This window comes from Malania oleifera, chromosome 7 (genome assembly GCF_029873635.1).
Source record: "Malania oleifera isolate guangnan ecotype guangnan chromosome 7, ASM2987363v1, whole genome shotgun sequence".
In the NCBI taxonomy this organism is placed as follows: domain Eukaryota; kingdom Viridiplantae; phylum Streptophyta; class Magnoliopsida; order Santalales; family Ximeniaceae; genus Malania; species Malania oleifera.
Genome location: NC_080423.1, coordinates 43436479 through 43454352, shown reverse-complemented (window position 1 = coordinate 43454352; position 17874 = coordinate 43436479). Strand labels below are relative to the sequence as shown.

At 40.7% G+C, this 17874-nt stretch overlaps 1 pseudogene; it reads left to right on the top strand.

Moving 5' to 3' along the window:
• Positions 1 to 17692: 17692 nt before the first annotated feature.
• On the top strand, positions 17693 to 17846 carry LOC131161210 (5.8S ribosomal RNA; annotated as a pseudogene).
• Positions 17847 to 17874: the final 28 nt, after the last annotated feature.

Sequence of the window (17874 nt, the reverse complement as noted above, 5' to 3'; positions counted from 1 at the left end):
GTTTCCAGCATGTAAATACTAGTGTAGGGTTATTTTCTGCTAGTAGAGTCTTTGTAAGCCAAATAAGGCAGTATGACTCCTCGGTCACTTTGATGTTTCCTAGTGCCAAGATGATAATTACATAAAAACCTCTTTAGGGGAGGGTAAGTGTTCATCAGTCATTGTAAACTCACTAGCAATTGTCAACATGCTTAGCCTACTTGCCTCCCTCACTAAGTACAGCATGTCAACGGAGGATTTGTTAATGAATTATGTTTGCTTCAATGTTTACTGTTTGCTTGCCACGGCTTTCATGAATTGATTACTATTTCCACTGCTATCTGAATGAATGTTAATGAAAGTGCTTTGTGGATGAATGTTGGTAAACGATAGGCTAGCTAGTTAAGCAAGAGTCCTTTAGCTAGCACCGCACGGCCCTTCACAATGGTATGAAAATAGTCGGACTGTGACATTTGGTATTAGAGCCAAGTCGGTAACACTTGGTATCAGAGCCAAGTCGGTGACACCTCATGAGAGCCCAAGGTTGAGTTGCTACGTGAATTTGATTGCCTTCGTTGTTGGATTAGGGAAGTTTTGGTAAGTGACCATGGCGCCAAACACTGCTGAGAGGATCAGCGTGCTGGAAGCATAGGTTGAGACAACAACCAACACTATGGCCACGGAGGTGGCATAGATAAGAGAACTTGTTGATGAGGTGATGGGATCACAAAAACATCAAATAGGTTTGATAGGCGATATGTCAGAGGACTTTCGCCACACTATTGAAACTTTGTAGTCGCGAATGGCTAATCTGGATGCAAAGGTGAATCTGATGGTTCTTGCTATGGCGAACTCCAACACTCCAGGAGTTAGCAAGACCAAGGTGCCAGAACCCAAGATGTATGGGAGTGCCCAAGATGCCAAGGAGTTAGAGAACTTCTTGTTTGATGTGGAGTAGTACTTTCGCATTGTGAGGATGGCCTCAGAACAAGCAAAGGTGGATACTGCGACCATATACTTGATTGGTGATGCCAAACTGTGGTGGTATACTAAGTACAGAGAAATTGAAAATGGAAGTTGTGTAATTGATAGTTGGAAAGACTTGAAGAGAGAGCTCAAGGCCCAATTCTTTCTTGAGAATGTTGAGTATAATGCAAGGAGAAAATTGAGAGATCTCAAGCATACGAGGTCGATCAGCGAATATGTGAAATAATTTTCTGCTTTGATATTGGATATTCGGGATATGTCGGAGAAGGACAAGTTGTTTTATTTTCTTAAGGGGATGAAACCGTGGGCAAGAACTGACACGGCTGGGTATGACATGGCATGACAAGACACGACATGGCATGACACGGCATGGCATGACATGGCATGGCACGACACGACATGGCATGACACAACATGACATGACACGGCATGATAGGACACGACATGGCATGACACGGCATGACATGACATGACACGATATGGCATGACACGGCATAACATGACACGGCATGACACAGCAGGGCATGACACGACATGACAAGACATGGCATGGCATGACACAGCATGGCATGACACGACATGACATGACACGGCATGACATGGCATGGCATGACATGGCATGACATGATAAGGCACGACGCGGCATGGAATGACACGGCATGACATGATATGATTAGTGCAGGGCCTAGTGTGCTGGTACATGACATGACATGGTTAGTGCATAGCCTAGTGTGTGTGGCTAGTACTTGACATGAGACGACATGACATGACACGACATGACATGAGACGACATGACATGACACGGCATGACATTAGACGACATGACATGACACGGCATGACATGAGACGACATGACATGACACGGCATGACATGACACGACATGACATGAGACTGCATGATGACATGACATGATACGGCATGACACAACATGGCATATGACACAGCATGGCGTGATGCGGCATGGCATGACATGGTTAGTGCATGTCCTAGTGTGCTGGTACATGATATGACATGACATGACATGGTTAGTGCAAGGCCTAGTGTGTGTGGCTAGTAGTTGACATGAAACGGCATTACATGATACGAAATGACATGAGACGGCATGACATGAGACAATATGACATGACACGGAATGACATGAGACTGCATGACATTACACGGCATGACATGAGACTGCATGGCATGACATGGCATGACATGACACAGCATGACATGGTTAGTGCGTGGCCTAGTGTGTTGGTAAATGACATGACACGGTCTGACATGGTTAGTGCATGGCCTAGTGTGTGTGGCTAGTACATGACATGACATGGCATGACATGGTTAGTGCATGGCCTAGTGTGCTGGTACATGACACGGCACGAGCTAGTGCATGACATAGTATGTGTGGCTACCACATAGCATAATAGGACAGGACATGACATGACATGACATGACATAAATGAGAGTATGCCCTCCTCCCACAAACATCATTAGTGGGGACATGCTAAGGCCTTCTTGTACCAACACACGGTTCACCGTCGTCCCGTTCGGGTGCATGTCGGCATAATCGGTGGGTGGGGCCTTTGGGTAGCATCATGGGAATAGGCAAGCCCCTTAGAAGGAAGCCATGATGCACCCTCCTTGAAGGCCCAACCACAAAAAAATCGAACCAACCCGCGCGTCGTGCATCGCTGCCTTCCACGGCGTGTTTCTAACCTTCCCAGAGTGCAAAACCCAAAATCCAAGTACCCATGGCCTCCAAATGGAAAGCTCTACCTCCCCACAAATTTTCAAAATTTTTGAATTTATTTTCTATTTTCCCTGAATTTTCCCTATTTTTAATTTAAAAATTAATAATAACTACACTGGAGCCCGAAAAATTCAGAAATTTTTTTTTGACATAGCCCTTGTTATGCCCTTCCCATAATAGGAAACATCTCCCAAAATTTGTGCTATCCCTTTATAAAACCGAACCAAACCGCATGACATGCACACAAACTTCCTCAGAATTTTTCTTGACCTATTGTATTGCAAAACCAAAAAAAAAAAAAAAAAGTTACCCACGGCCTCAAAATGCCTCTCCAAAAATTTTAATAATTTTCTGAATTTATTTGCTATTTTTCCTGAATTTTACCTATGTTTGATTCAAAAGTTAATAATAATTACACTAGAACTCAGAAAATTCCAAAATTTTTTTTAGAGGTAGCCTTTGTTATACCCTTCCTATAATGGAAAACATCTCTTAAAAATATTGACAATTTATTAAGAAAAAAAAAAAACCCAGTATGACTCCTTGGACAAGTTGATGTTTCCTTGTGCCAGACCCAAAATGGCATATAAAGCTCTTTAGGGGGGGAAGGTGCTCAAGCACCTGTCAACGGTGGGTTGGCCGCATGGCCCTTCGTTGACATGCTCTAGGCATCGTTGACACTCATGTTGTCATTGTTGGGTCATGCGGTTAACCAAATGCTTATCGTTGACAACCATTCGTGGTCATGCACAGATGTGTAGTGGTAATTCTTGACATTCAGGTTTATCATCATTGGGTCATGCGGTTAACCAAATGCTTATCGTTGACAACCATTCGTGGCCATGCACGGATGTGTAGTGAAAATTGTTGGCATTTGAATTTGTCATCGTTGGGCCATGTGGTTAACCAAATGTTTATCGTTGACAACCATCCGTGGTCATGCACGTATGTGCAGTGAAAATTATTGACATTCAAATTTTTCATCGTTGGGTCATGCGGTTAACCAAATGCTTATCGTTGACAACCATTCGTGATCATGCGTGGATGTGTAATGGGAATTGTTGACATTCGGATTTGTCATCGTTGGGTCATGCGGTTAACCAAGCTTATCGTTAACAACCATTTGTGGTCATGCACGGATGTGTAATGAAAATTGTTGACATTCGAATTTGTCATCATTGGGCCATGCGGTTAACCAAATGCTTATCGTTGACAACAATCTGTGGTCATGCGCGGATGTGTAGTGGAAATTGTTGACATTCGAATTTGTCATCGTTGGGCTATGTGGTTAACCAAATGCTTATCGTTGACACAGTCATTCGTGGCTATGCGCAGATGTGTAGTTGGCGTTGTTGACATTCAAATTTGTCATCGTTGGGCCATGCGGTTAACCAAATGCTTATCATTGACAAAACCATTTGTGGCCATGTGCGGATGTGTAGTTGGCATTGTTGACATTCGGATTCATCATTGTTGAGCCATGTGGTTAACCAAATCCCTATCTTTGACACAACCATTTGTGGCCATGCGCGAAACATTCAGATTTGCCATTGTTGGGCTATACGGTTAAGCAAATGACTACTATTGACACAACCATTCGTTGCCATACGCAAATGTATAGTGGTTTTTACAATTAAGCTATTTTATTGGTTTTATGATAGTCATTGATGCCTATGTTGTTGACATTGGATGTTGATTGCTTTCATTTAAATCTAATATAATATCTTATTTGTGTTTACATGCATTCCCTATACTCTTTCATTCTTGAAGCATGTTTTCTGAGGAATTGTTGGTTATGTTGTTGTCGCGGCTAGCGGTGCTTCTACAATCCTACTTAATGTGTGTATATTTGCGCAAGGCTTTTTGCCTAGTGAATTACATTGCATTTTTTTGGGTTTGTGGTCAAGTGTAAGTGATGGTGTGTGAGTGTCATTGGTTTGTGTGGGTTTGCTGGCTCTTCGCTTATGCTGAGAACTGTACCCTTGCATTCCTTTTCATTATTGCTTCAAGTGAATTGCTTCCTTGGGCAAAATATTGATTCCTGTGTTGCCTACCTAAGTTGAAGGAATTATTGATTGATGTCTCTATTTTTGTCATATTCCTCTTTTTGGGGTGTATGGTGAACCTAGAAGCAACCCCTACGATCCATGCATATGCTTCACTTGTGTGTCTTATGCTCATGGTTTATTCGGGTTCAATTGCTCGTGCTCTCGGATATAGAACCTTGTGTGGGGATGGGGTTTACACTCCAATGTGCCCTTAACCAAGTGTTTATCACTTGATGCAATACACGACGACGACACTTGCTTTGATTGCCTTTTAGGCTCATATAGTGTCGGTGTCAATAAGGAATGCTACCTGGTTGATCCTGCCAACCGTCATATGCTTGTCTCAAAGATTAAGCCATGCATGTATAAGTATAAACTAATTCAGACTATGAAACTGCGAATGGCTCATTAAATCAGTTATAGTTTGTTTGATGGTATTTGCTACTCGGATAACCGTAGTAATTCTAGAGCTAATACGTGCAACAAACCCCGACTTCTAGAAGGGATGCATTTATTAGATAAAAAATCGACACGGGCTTTTCCCGTTGCTCTGATGATTCATGATAACTCGACAGATCGCACGGCCTTGGTGCTGGTGACGCATCATTCAAGTATCTGCCCTATCAACTTTCGACGGTAGGATAGTGGCCTACCATGGTGGTGACGGGTAACGGAGAATTAGGGTTCGATTCCGAAGAGAGAGCTTGAGAAACGGCTACCACATCCAAGGAAGGCAGCAAGCGCGCAAATTACCCAATCCTGACACGGGGAGGTAGTGACAATAAATAACAATACCAGGCTCTATGAGTCTGGTAATTGGAATGAGTACAATCTAAATCCCTTAACGAGAATCCATTGGAGGGCAAGTCTGGTGCCAGCAATCGCTGTAATTCCATCTCCAATAGCATATATTTAAGTTGTTGCAGTTAAAAAGCTCGTAGTTGGACCTTAGGTTGGGTTGATCGGTTCGCCTTTTGGTGTGCACCGGTCATCCCGTCCCTTCTATCGGCGATGCGCTCCTGGCCTTAATTGGCCAGGTCGTGCCTCTGATGCTGTTACTTTGAAGAAATTAGGGTGCTTAAAGCAAGCCTACGCTTTGGATACATTAGCATAGGATAACATCATAGGATTTCTGTCCTATTCTGTTGGCCTTCAGGATCGAAGTAATTATTAATAGGGACAGTTAGAGGCATTCGTATTTCATATTTAGAGGTGAAATTCTTGATTTTATGAAAGACGAATAACTGCAAAAGCATTTGTTAAGGATGTTTTCATTAATCAAGAACGAAAGTTAGGGACTCGAAGATGATCAGATACCGTCCTAATCTCAACGATAAACGATGCCGACCAGGGATCAGCGCATATTGCTTATAGGACTCCACTGACACCTTATAAGAAATCAAAGTTTTTGGGTTCCGGGGGGAGTATGGTCGCAAAGCTGAAACTTAAAGGAATTGACGGAAGAGCACCACTAGGAGTGGAGCCTGTGGCTTAATTTGACTCAACACGGGGAAACTTACTAGGTCTAGACATAATAAAGATTGACAGTCTGAGAGCTCTTTCTTTTTTTTCTTTTTTTTTTATCAGTAAAGGGTAAATTTTATTGATCAAAGGGATATGTACAGAAAGACTGAAACATACATCGAAAAGGGATGCCAAAGCTCCCAAACACAACTAGGAAAACCTAGCAACAAATACAAACAAAACTGTGCAACCAAGGGCACAAAGCATACAATCAAGTAGCAACAAAACTAAGAGAAACCTAGCAACAATTACAAAACAAAACTGGGCATACCCAGAAAAATCAAGTGAGCTCAGGAGGCCTAGGCCCCATGTAGCAGTCCGTGCTTTCCATAATTTGGAACTCTTTATCTTGCACCAAAGCACTCCCATTGGAAATGCCGCTGTCCAAAGGCCGGGGAGGGGCAATACCTTTGCCGATTTTTTTTCCAGCATCATCCAAACCTGCACAAGGATCGTTTGCTTTTCCCCAAACCAATTTAGATTTTCTCCCCACTTGCAAGGAAGAAGAAGCACCAATCTTTACCGCATCAATGAACCCTGCATTGTTGATTTTCTCAGCATTCTTATCTTTGGACCTACAGGAGTCCAGACGAACATCCAATGGCTTTTTTCTTGTATCGGGGTCTTTCTTCTTTTTTCCTTTCCTCTGTTCAATCTCTTTCTTGTTTTTACAATTCACTTCTGCGTGCCCAAGCATATTACAACATTTACAGAATTTTGGCACATTCTCATAAGAAACCTCTTGGTTAAAAGTCCGTCCATTAGGCATACGGACTCTCACACTATACATTAGATCTTTGGCGACATCAATCTCCACCAACGCCCTGGCATAGGAAATACTTTCCCTGTTGGTGGTCAGCTTATCTGTATGTAAGGGCCTTCCAAGCATAGAACAAATCTTTCCTAGAGAATTAGGAGTCCATAGTTCGAGAGGAAGGTTTTTCAATTGAATCCACACAGGCACTATGCTCAGTTCCTCATTATTAAATTGAAATATGTTTGGCAATATTTTAAGGAAAAGTGGCCTACCATATGCGAGATACGAGCTGCCATGCAACACCTGAAACATGTCCTCTTCTTTGTAGAACTTGAAAATGATCCATCCACTCTTATGGAAGAAATTGTCAACCTTAGCATGCCAAGACGAGACAATATCATTAAGGGCAGATTTACCGGGGAATTTGCCAGCAAAGTACCCAGCTAAGCAGAATTTCCACTTCTCTTCAGGGTCAACCATATCTTTTTCTTCAATAAGGACTTCATCACCACCAGATTCAAAAGCAGGGAGAGTACCACAGGTTCCATGATGTCTATTTTCTGACAACAATGCGGCCCAAGAACCCTTTTTAATCCCATTGAAGACCCCAACATTCTTCCCACTAGTCGTGGCACCGACAGGACATTGCTGCCCATCAATCCTATTCAAATCACTTGAGTTAGAATTGAGAGGAGGCCAAGCAATAGGATCCAGAACCAAACCAGGGGGAACATCATCAGCTGGTAGACCACCCGTGGAATCATTTTCAGAATCACACACCGAGTTTCTCTCTACTTCCCTTTCAATTCCTTCCTCCAACCCCTTAATAGTGATTGCAGACAATCTGCGAAACTCAGCCATAATCTCAGCATCACTCTTTTTAATCCATTCATCACGGCTTCCACCTTTAATTTCGATGAATGTTAATACATCTTCAAGCACCTCCACCAAAGCATTCAACTTATCCGGTTTTGAATGCTGGACAGATTCGCCAATCAAAGCAGATTTATCTTCAATTCCAGAACCTAAATCTTCATAACAAGGGGAACAGCCATTCGCATTCTCAATGCATTTGTCATCACCATCTAAATCAGAATCCTTTAGGGGCGAGAACCTGTTGCCATCATTCAAATTTGGGGTCCCAGTAGCCAAAGACGACTTACAACGACCCATCTTCACACTAGTACATCACTTTCCAAATTCTCAATCCGCAGGTGAGTGCAACGTGTATGCTCGTGTAGCAGAGGGAACACCAAGCATGCATGCATAAGGGTACGTGGAAGAAGGGGAAGGCGTCGCAAATCCTTACCAGCCAAACTGATGGACACCAGCGCACTGAGACCCGCACCGCACCAGATGTGAAGCTGCCAGGGAAATAGTGTCCAGCACGGGAGCACGTGAGCGGCACTATAAAGGTCCAAGCGCGTGGAAGATCCTGCCAGCGCTAATTCCACCCAAAAGAACCCACTCTGGAACCAATTAATTCCACTGACACAAGACACAGTGCACAGGTGAGCGCACCGAGCCACGTGCCAAGATTTGAATTTGAAAAGTCTTCACAAACAAGAAAGAGTTGAACAGTAACTCTTTATTCGGATCAAACCGGTAAAACGGCCATCATCTGAACAACTCGAGCGCAAGGAGCAAGCTTGAACACACAGGTTGATCCGAACTCACACAAGCGGAAACTCGCAGATAGGAAAACTCAGGAGCTTTTACAAACCAATCAAACGAACACCGAAACAGGGAAAAAGAAATTCCAATAAATAATATTGAAAAGTCTCACCACTGAAACAATGAAAATCCGAACTGAGTCTCCAAGGAGGAAACATGCCAAGAAATACTCATTGGACATGAACTTTCAAAAAATAATCAAAACTTTAGATCAAATTCGCCCAAAGCCAGAGAGAAGAAAACCTGAAGCAGATCCAAATACCAACAAATACTTTCAGAGCTACCTCAACATAGCCCGAGAGAAGCAGACTGAAGCAGCCAAATAAATTTCCAACTTCATATTCCAACGAGCAGAGAACGAGAAACTCGAAATCAACTCAGGAAATCACCACTGGAGGTTGAAACAACCTCCAGCAAATCAAAATCGTGCAACACCGGCAGCAGATTCCAGAGCAACACGAAGAGATCAAGAACTCATTCTGCGGTCAAGTGCCTCTCCCCGGAAAGAGGTTCTCTCTCTAACTTGACCGACTACTAGGACTAAGAGTGAAAGAAAAAATGATTGAAAATATTTTCTTGATTATTTTTTTCATATGTACAATCCAATATATAATATGATTACTGGAAACAATTTACTACTGAATAATCTCAAATCCCCCATAATTACCCACTTTCCTACTTTACATATTATTTACAAAGATACTCGAGATTGAGATTTTAACACTCCCCCTCAAGTTGGATCATAAATATTAATTATTTCCAACTTACTAATAAGATCATCAAAATTCTGTCGTTCCAACCCTTTAATGAGAATATCTACAGTTTGTTCCTTGGTTGGTACATAAGTCATACATATAATTCCTTCTTCAATTTTTTCTTTGATGAAGTATCTGTCTACCTCCATATGTTTAGTCATGTCATGTTGAATTGGATTAAGAGGGATGCTGATAGCTGTCTTATTGCCACTGTAGAGTTTGATAGGAAAGTTCACCGGTACCCGTAATTCCTCTAATAGTTTTCGTAACCACAATCCTTCACATATCCCTTGAGCGACTACCCTGAATTCAGTTTCGGCACTACTACGAGCCACCATATTCTGTTTTTTGCTTCTCCAAGTTACGAGATTTTTCCAGACGAATGTACAATATCCTGTAGTGGACCTTTTATCTTCCACTGATCCTACCCAATCTGCATCTGTAAAGATCTCTACTTCCTTGCTTTCACATTTCTTAAAGAAGAGTCTTCTTCCAGGGGATCCCTTGAGATATATAAGGATCTTGTATACAGCATCTAAGTGAACTTCCTTTGGTGAATGCATGTGTTGACTTACTACACTGACCGCAAATGCAATATCTGGTCTAGTATGTGATAGGTAGATTAGCTTGTCAACCAATCTCTAATACCTCTCATTTTCTACTAATTTTCCACAATCTTCAACTCTCTTTACTGTTTCTATCGGGGTTTCACTGGGTTTGCATCCTAACATGCCAGTTTCAACTAGGAGGTCGGTAACATACTTTCGCTGAGAGACACTAATTCTCTTTTTTGTTCTTACCACTTCCATGCCCAAAAAATATCGCATTTGTCCCAAGTCTTTAACTTCAAATTTAGTAGCCAGAACCTTCTTCAATCTCTCCATTTCTACAGTATCATCACCAATAAGGATTATATCATCAACATACATTATTAGAATTGTTCTCTTACCTCCTTCAGACTGTTGGAAGAATAGTGTATGGTCTGATTGCCCTTGTCGATACCCTTGATTCTTTCGTACCTTTGTGAATCTGTCAAACCACGCTCTAAGAGATTGTTTGAGGCCATATAACGATTTCTTTAGTTTACACACTCTGTTTTCTTCACCTGTTCTACTAAATCCTGGTGGTATAGTCATGTAAACTTCCTCTTCTAATTCTCCATTTAAGAAAGCATTTTTAATATCAAGTTGTTGTAGTGGCCAATCTAAATTGGCTGCCAGGGACAAGAGAACCCGAACTGTATTTAAATTTTCCACTAGTGCAAATGTCTCAGTATAATTACTGTCGTAGGTCTGTGTAAAGCCTTTTGCAACAAGTCTGGCTTTATATCTTTCAACTGTTCCATTAGATTTATATTTCACTATGAAGACTCATTTACAGCCCACTAACTTCTTCCCTTTTAGTAGATCTGTCAACTTCCAAGTTCCATTTTTTTCTAGGGCTCGCATTTCTTCCATGACTGCCTCTCTCTATTCTGGTATTTCTAGAGCTTCCTGAATGTTTTTTGGCATTTTCATCCTGTCAAGGTTAGAGACAAACGCACGATATCCTGTAGACAAGCTTTTATAAGACATGTATTTCAACCAAGGGTATTGAGTACATGACCTAGTTTTTTTTCTGATTGCAATAGGTAAATTGATATCATCAGGTGCAGGATTATCAGAGGAAGACTCAATTACCAGATCGGGATAAGGCAAGGGCTCATGGTTATTCGGAGCCATCACCGGTTCCAACGCTCTTGGTGCCTCAGGTATGAGATTCTCCCTCTCCTTTGTTTTCAGCTTTCTTGAGTAAACCAGTATGTTTGCGTTGTTTTGCTCTCTTGCATCTCCCCCTGAGGGTAAGTGTTTAGTTATGTTTGGCAAGTCGGGAAGTAATGCAATGGAAGGCTCAATAGATGGGTCAAGGAATGGAGTAACTGGAGTAACTGCAAATTCAGTAGTAAAAAGATCAAAGAATCGATCTTCACTCCATTTCTCCCCCTAAAGAGAGGGCTTTGGGAAATAAGGAGTGATTTCAAAGAAAGTGACATCAAGAGTAATGAACAATCATTTTAAGACCGGATCATAGCATTTGTAGCCTTTCTGGGTAGGTGAATAACCAAGGAAGACACATTTAATGGCACGAGGATCCAATTTATCGCGATGGTGTGCATGGACATGAACAAAAGCAGTACAACCAAAAATTTTCAGTGGGAGACTAGAAGGGAGTCGAGAGGTAGGAAAGTGTTCCTAAAATTCTGAAGAGGGGGGATAAATGAGAGTGCTTGACTTGGCATTTAATTAATGAGATGTGTGGCTGTTAAGATGGCATCGCCCCAAAAATAATGTTTCATGTGGGTAGTAAACATTAACGCCCGGGCTACTTCAAGTATATGTCTATTTTTACGTTCAGCAACCCCATCTTGTTGAGGGGTATCCACACAAGAACTTTGATGAACAATCCCATTATCTTGAAGATAAGTTCCCAGGATGGTATTAAAATATTTCGTACCATTATCAGTACGTAGAATCTGAATATGAGTCTGGAACTGTGTATGAATCATGGTATGAAAAATAATGAAAATGGAGCGGACTTCAGTTTTGTCTTTCAGTAAGTAGACCCAACAAAGATGAGTATGGTCATCAATAAAGGTCACAAACCATTTTGAATTAGTGCGATTTAGGGAACGTGAGGGACCCCATACATCACTGTGAAACATAGCAAATGGGCGAGATGGTTTGTATATGAACAATGGAAAAGAAGTACGACGATATTTAGCAAGCTCACATACTTCACATTGAAACTTAGAAGCCATTTTATTTGAACAAAGAGAAGGAAACAAACGTTTTAAATATTGAAAATTGGGATGACCCATCCGTGAATGCCATAACATAAGTTCACTATTTCTAGAAGTAGATGCAGAATCACAAATTGTAGTATTACATAGTTCACTCAAACTTGCCTCCTAAAAGTAGTAGAGTCCTTCATACGCTTTAGCACTGCCAATCGTCTTCCCAGATGATAGGTCCTGAAAAACACAACGAGAGGAAACAAATTTAGCAGAACATATCGAGTTTTTTGTTAACTGACTGATAGATAACAGATTGTAAGATAACTTAGGGACATGTAAGACCGATTGTAAAGTCAAGGAATCAGATATGCAAATACTTCCTTTTCTAGCAACTGGTGAGAGAGAGTCATCTGCAATTTTTACCCTCAAATTCCTGGCATATGGTGAGTAGGATGAAAAATATTGATAAGACCCAGTCATATGATCGGATGCACCCGAATCAATTATCCATGGAGATTTGTAACAAGATGTGGTATTTAAAGCTAACAAATAATTACCTCGGTGAGCCAGGGAACCAGAGGAAGACTGACCCGATGTTTGCATTGATGAAATCATCATATATAAGTGATCCAACTATTCAGGACTAAATGCACTGCTGGACGGGGTATTGTTGTTCTCTCCTTGTGATCTTTTAGTTGATCCGTCAGTGCTGACCTGGTACCCACGATTTTTTTGGTACTGTCTCGGTTTCCAATCTGCTAGTTTTCCATGAATCTCCCAGTAGGTATTTTTTGAATGACCTGTTTTTCGGCAATCTTCGCACCATAATTTTCCTCTTTGCAGTCGTTGACTAGGTCCCCCTGGGCCTTTTGATATAAGAGCCGAGGCATCCGACCCAGCGTGTCTAGTGAGCCCATCTAATTTTTAAGCGGATACATGTACGGGAAGGTCCAGCCCAGCGGGTTCATTTTGAGGTTGCAGCATCACACACCTCTTGTTCTCTTCCGTCCTGATCTCTACGAAGACTTATCGGGTCACCGGCTAAGAATCTGTCCCCTCATGTCATCAAGCTCTCAATTCAGGCCGACAAGAAACTCAAAGACCCTCTCATTTTTTAGCCTCCTTCGGTATCGCGTGCTGTCGCCGGAGCACTCCCACTCCTCATCGATGCTTAGATCGAGCTCCTGCCAGAGATGAGTCATCTCCATGAAATACTCGGTAACCCCTCTCTCACCTTGCCTCATCTGCCACAATCGGGTCTTGATGTCGAAGATTTGTGAGTAGCTTTTGACATCAGAGTATGTCTCATGTACAGCTTCCCAGACTTCCTTCGCCGTTGGCAAGAACAAGTAAATTTTTCCAATTGATGGTTGCATCGAGTTGACAAGCCAAGTTGTGACCATGGAGTTTTCGGACCTCCATCTTTGCAAGGCTACAGCATCGGAAGGGTCTGGTTTCCTCCGCTCACCGGTAAGATAACCAAACTTCCCTTTTCCCTCAATCACCAGTTTCATGGACTGAGCCCATTCACGAAAATTTTTTCCGTTTAGTTTTTCCAATGAGAGTGGAAAGATTGTGTTATCCAGCCCATTCGAAACCCCACCGAACGTAGCCTCTGAGTCACCAGTGATGTTTGCGGAGGAGGTAAAGCCTCTGCTGTTAGCCATCATTTAGTTAGGTTTAAGAAAACCTAGCTCTGATACCATGAAAGAAGAAATGATTGAAAATATTTTCTTCATTATTTTGTTCATATGTACAATCCAATATATAATATGAATACCTATTCTGAACAAGGAAACAATTTCCTACTGAATAATATCAAATCCCCCATAATTACCCACTTTCCTAATTTGTATATTATTTACAAAGATACTCGGGATTGAAATTTTAACAGAGAGCTCTTTCTTTTTTTCTTTTTTTTCTATGGGTGGTGGTGCATGGCCGTTCTTAGTTGGTGGAGCAATTTTTCTGGTTAATTCCGTTAACAAACAAGACCTCAGCTTGCTAACTAACCATGTGGAGGTGACCCTTCACGGCTAGCTTCTTAGAGGGACTATGGCCAATTAGGCCACGGAAGTTTGAGACAATAATAAGTCTGTGATGCCTTTAGATGTTATGGGCTGCACGCACGCTACACTGATGTCTTCAACGAGTCTATAACCTTAGCCGAAAAGCCCGGGTAATCTTTGAAATTTCATTGTGATAGGGATAAATCATTGCAATTGTTGGTCTTCAACGAGGAATTCCTAGTAAGCGTGAGTTATCATGTGACGTCCCGATTTTCGTACAATTTTTTTTTCAATAATAAATAATTACACGTCATCCACAAATTGGCCACGTCAACAATCCTACTATCATTCACACGCCCCAACCCACATCGGGTACTGGGTAAAAAGTAATTTATTATATAACCTAACAGTGAAAGACAATATATACATAACGGTTAAAATACAATACTCAGAGTATCAATATACACAATACTATCTCATATCCAAAAACAATACAACCCTAGGGAATCACACCTCCTTGGTCCTAACTCACCCTGTGTATCAGGGTCCCAGCTCTCTATGATCACAGAGCTCTACCACCTGGCCTATCTCTGTCCCCTAAAAAATTTAGATAATTTGGGTGAGACACATCTCAGTAAGAAGGAATAAATTATTTACAGTATGTGGCCATATGAGTACAATTATAATACACTTTACTTTTCAAATCATCGTTTCATCTGAGAAAATACACTGATATTCACATTCTCATAATCATATAGATATACAACACAAGCTTTTATAAGATTTAAAACCATTTATCAAATTCAATGATATCCAACACATAATTATCCTCAAAGTTCCTAAGAATAAGGAAGATTACCCGCCCATACAGGTAGCTTCCTTCTGCCCTAACACGTTATGCAGCCGGGTATGGCCACATCTGATACCTATCAAGGCACTCACCTTACTCAGTAAGCCCTCAGGCGGAGAGTTTCACTTCGCCTTAATTATTTATATTATTAACTCACACGGTTCCATTTCTCAAATTTATCATTCTTTATTTCTCAATTTCCATTCTTTCTTTCATTTCTCATTTTAGCCAATTTTATCATTCTTTCACTTTTCATTTCCATTTTACTTTTCGGCTCATGAGTATCCTTGGTATCAAATAACAACATCGCGTCTGTAACTCATGGCCACCCTGAGGATATTTCTATACACGATATGCTTCCCCCCATGGTCAAGGTTGTGCGGCCCGAAAGTTGGATCTAACCGCAGTTGGCCGACTTGGTTAGATCAAATATCATATCACATATTGCATCTGTAGTACGACTAGCCAGCCTATAACCTTGATTTGAACTCTAGGGGCCCAACAATCCTACAAAGTTGCACAGTCGACTGTCACGCCACACACTCCAAGAGTCCGTGTGGTTGCACTAACACCACTCGCAACGGTACCGTGCTCAATATCATGACCATCCAACAAGGTTTACCACCACATACCCGCAATCATTATGCGGTATTGGCATTTTATCATTCATATTTCACGTATTTTCACATTTCTCATTTTCATATTGCAGAATTAACATTACAATATTTTCATTTCACATATTCACATTTCAATATTAGTATTCTCAACACATTTCATCATTTAAATGATATTTTCTCAGTTCATAATTCATCTCATCTCATACTATCATATACATATCTTGTTTCACAATTACTCAATATTACTCAAAACACATTTCCATATTTCAGCTTTCTTCACTTTCTCAGAGAATACATTTTTTGCACATTTTACTTTCATCATTTTCCTACATTTCAATTCTCATATTAAAACACATTTCAGTATCACATATTTCACAGGGTAAATCATCTAACTCAGTTTAAACATTTCTCAATATAAATCATATGCCATACAAATTTCACCTAATATTTATATCATAATAAATTTCAGGTAAAATAACATGCACCATTTTCATATATTTCTCAACCCATAATTTTCATAAAAAGACTGTTATAATTTATTCTCCTTACCTAACTTACTGAGAGTCTCGCTAGAACCCAAAATCTCACGCCCTTGGCACCCAAAATTTAACTCCTACAATTTGCATTTTCCCCAGGTTAATTAATCTATTTCTTCAAAATAATACTCATCTAGCCTTCCTTAGGCTCTATATACCTTAAATTAATATTTAAACTATTATTTAACACCCCCACTTAATTTTCTGAATTTTTCCTACAGGTCCCAAAATTACACCCATGACTCTTACTCGGGCACTAAATTTCAGAAATCCTACTTCAGCCCCAGATGCTCAATATTTTAGAATTTATAAATTAATTCTAATTAATTAAAAATAAGCCCCTTAATAACCCCCGTACCCCAAATTTGGGGTTTTGGCCCGACACCCCCACGAGAATTTCCTCCCACTAAACTTGTAGAGAATCGTCCCTAGATTCTCGTGGTGGTGTTCGTTCGTCAATTGGACTTATATTTTATAAGAAATTAAAGAAAAAAAGGGAAAATGGCTTACCCCAGGGAATATGCCTACGCCGCTCCTACCATCGATCCGCTCTGGTAGAAATGACAACAACGGAGAATGGAGTCCAGCGGTATCTTCGGATTTTCGATCGGGAGAAAATCCAAGGAGAGAGGGAGAGAGAGAGAGAGAGAGAGAGAGAGAGAGAGAGAGAGAGAGAGAGAGAGAGAGAGAGAGAGAGAGAGTCCTCCGTTGCAGGAAGAATAAAGAAAAGAAAAGAAAAGAAAAGAAAGAAGAAGAAGAAGAAGAAGAAGAAGAAAAAGAAGAAGAAGAAGAAGAAAAAGAAGAAGAAGAAGAAGAAGAAGAATCTTGAAGCTGAGAAGCTTCAAGATAACTAATAATAATAATAATAATAATAATAATATTTTAATTAATATTAATAATAATAATTTTATTAATAAAAATAAAAATAAAAATAAATTAATATTTTTTCTTTTTTATTAATTAATTAATTAAATTTTTTTTTTTTGGGAATTACTCTACTAATCTTCTATAACCCTTTTTGGGCTTATTACACATCAGCTCGCGTTGACTACATCCCTGCCCTTTGTACACACCGCCCGTCACTCCTACCGATTAAATGGTTTGGTGAAGTGTTCGGATTGCGGCAACGTCGCAAGAAGTCCACTGAACCTTATCATTTAGAGGAAGGATAAGTCGTAACAAGGTTTTCCGTAAACCTGCGGAAGGATCATTGTCAAAACTTGCCAAAGAATTACCCACGAATATGTTAATCACAAAGTGGTGATTGCTTCATGCTCACCTCACCGTTGTCGATTTGAACATTGCAACGTAGGTGTTCCCCATTTTTTATTGAATCAAAAATCATTTTTGTTTGCATGCTCATTTCGATGAGTTTCACAATAACCCGGGCGCGGCATGCGCCAAGGAATTGAAGTAAAAAAACATTCTCTTGTTGCCTCGTCTACGGTGCAATGGGATGTGTTTATTTTTGAACTCTTGTATTGATGAAGAACGTAGCTAATATGATACTTGGTGTGAATTGCAGAATTCCATGAATCATCGAGTCTTTGAATGCAAGTTGCACCCGAAGCTATTAGGCTGAGGATATGTCTGCCTAGTTGTCACATGATCCGTCACCCTAAACCCTTTCCC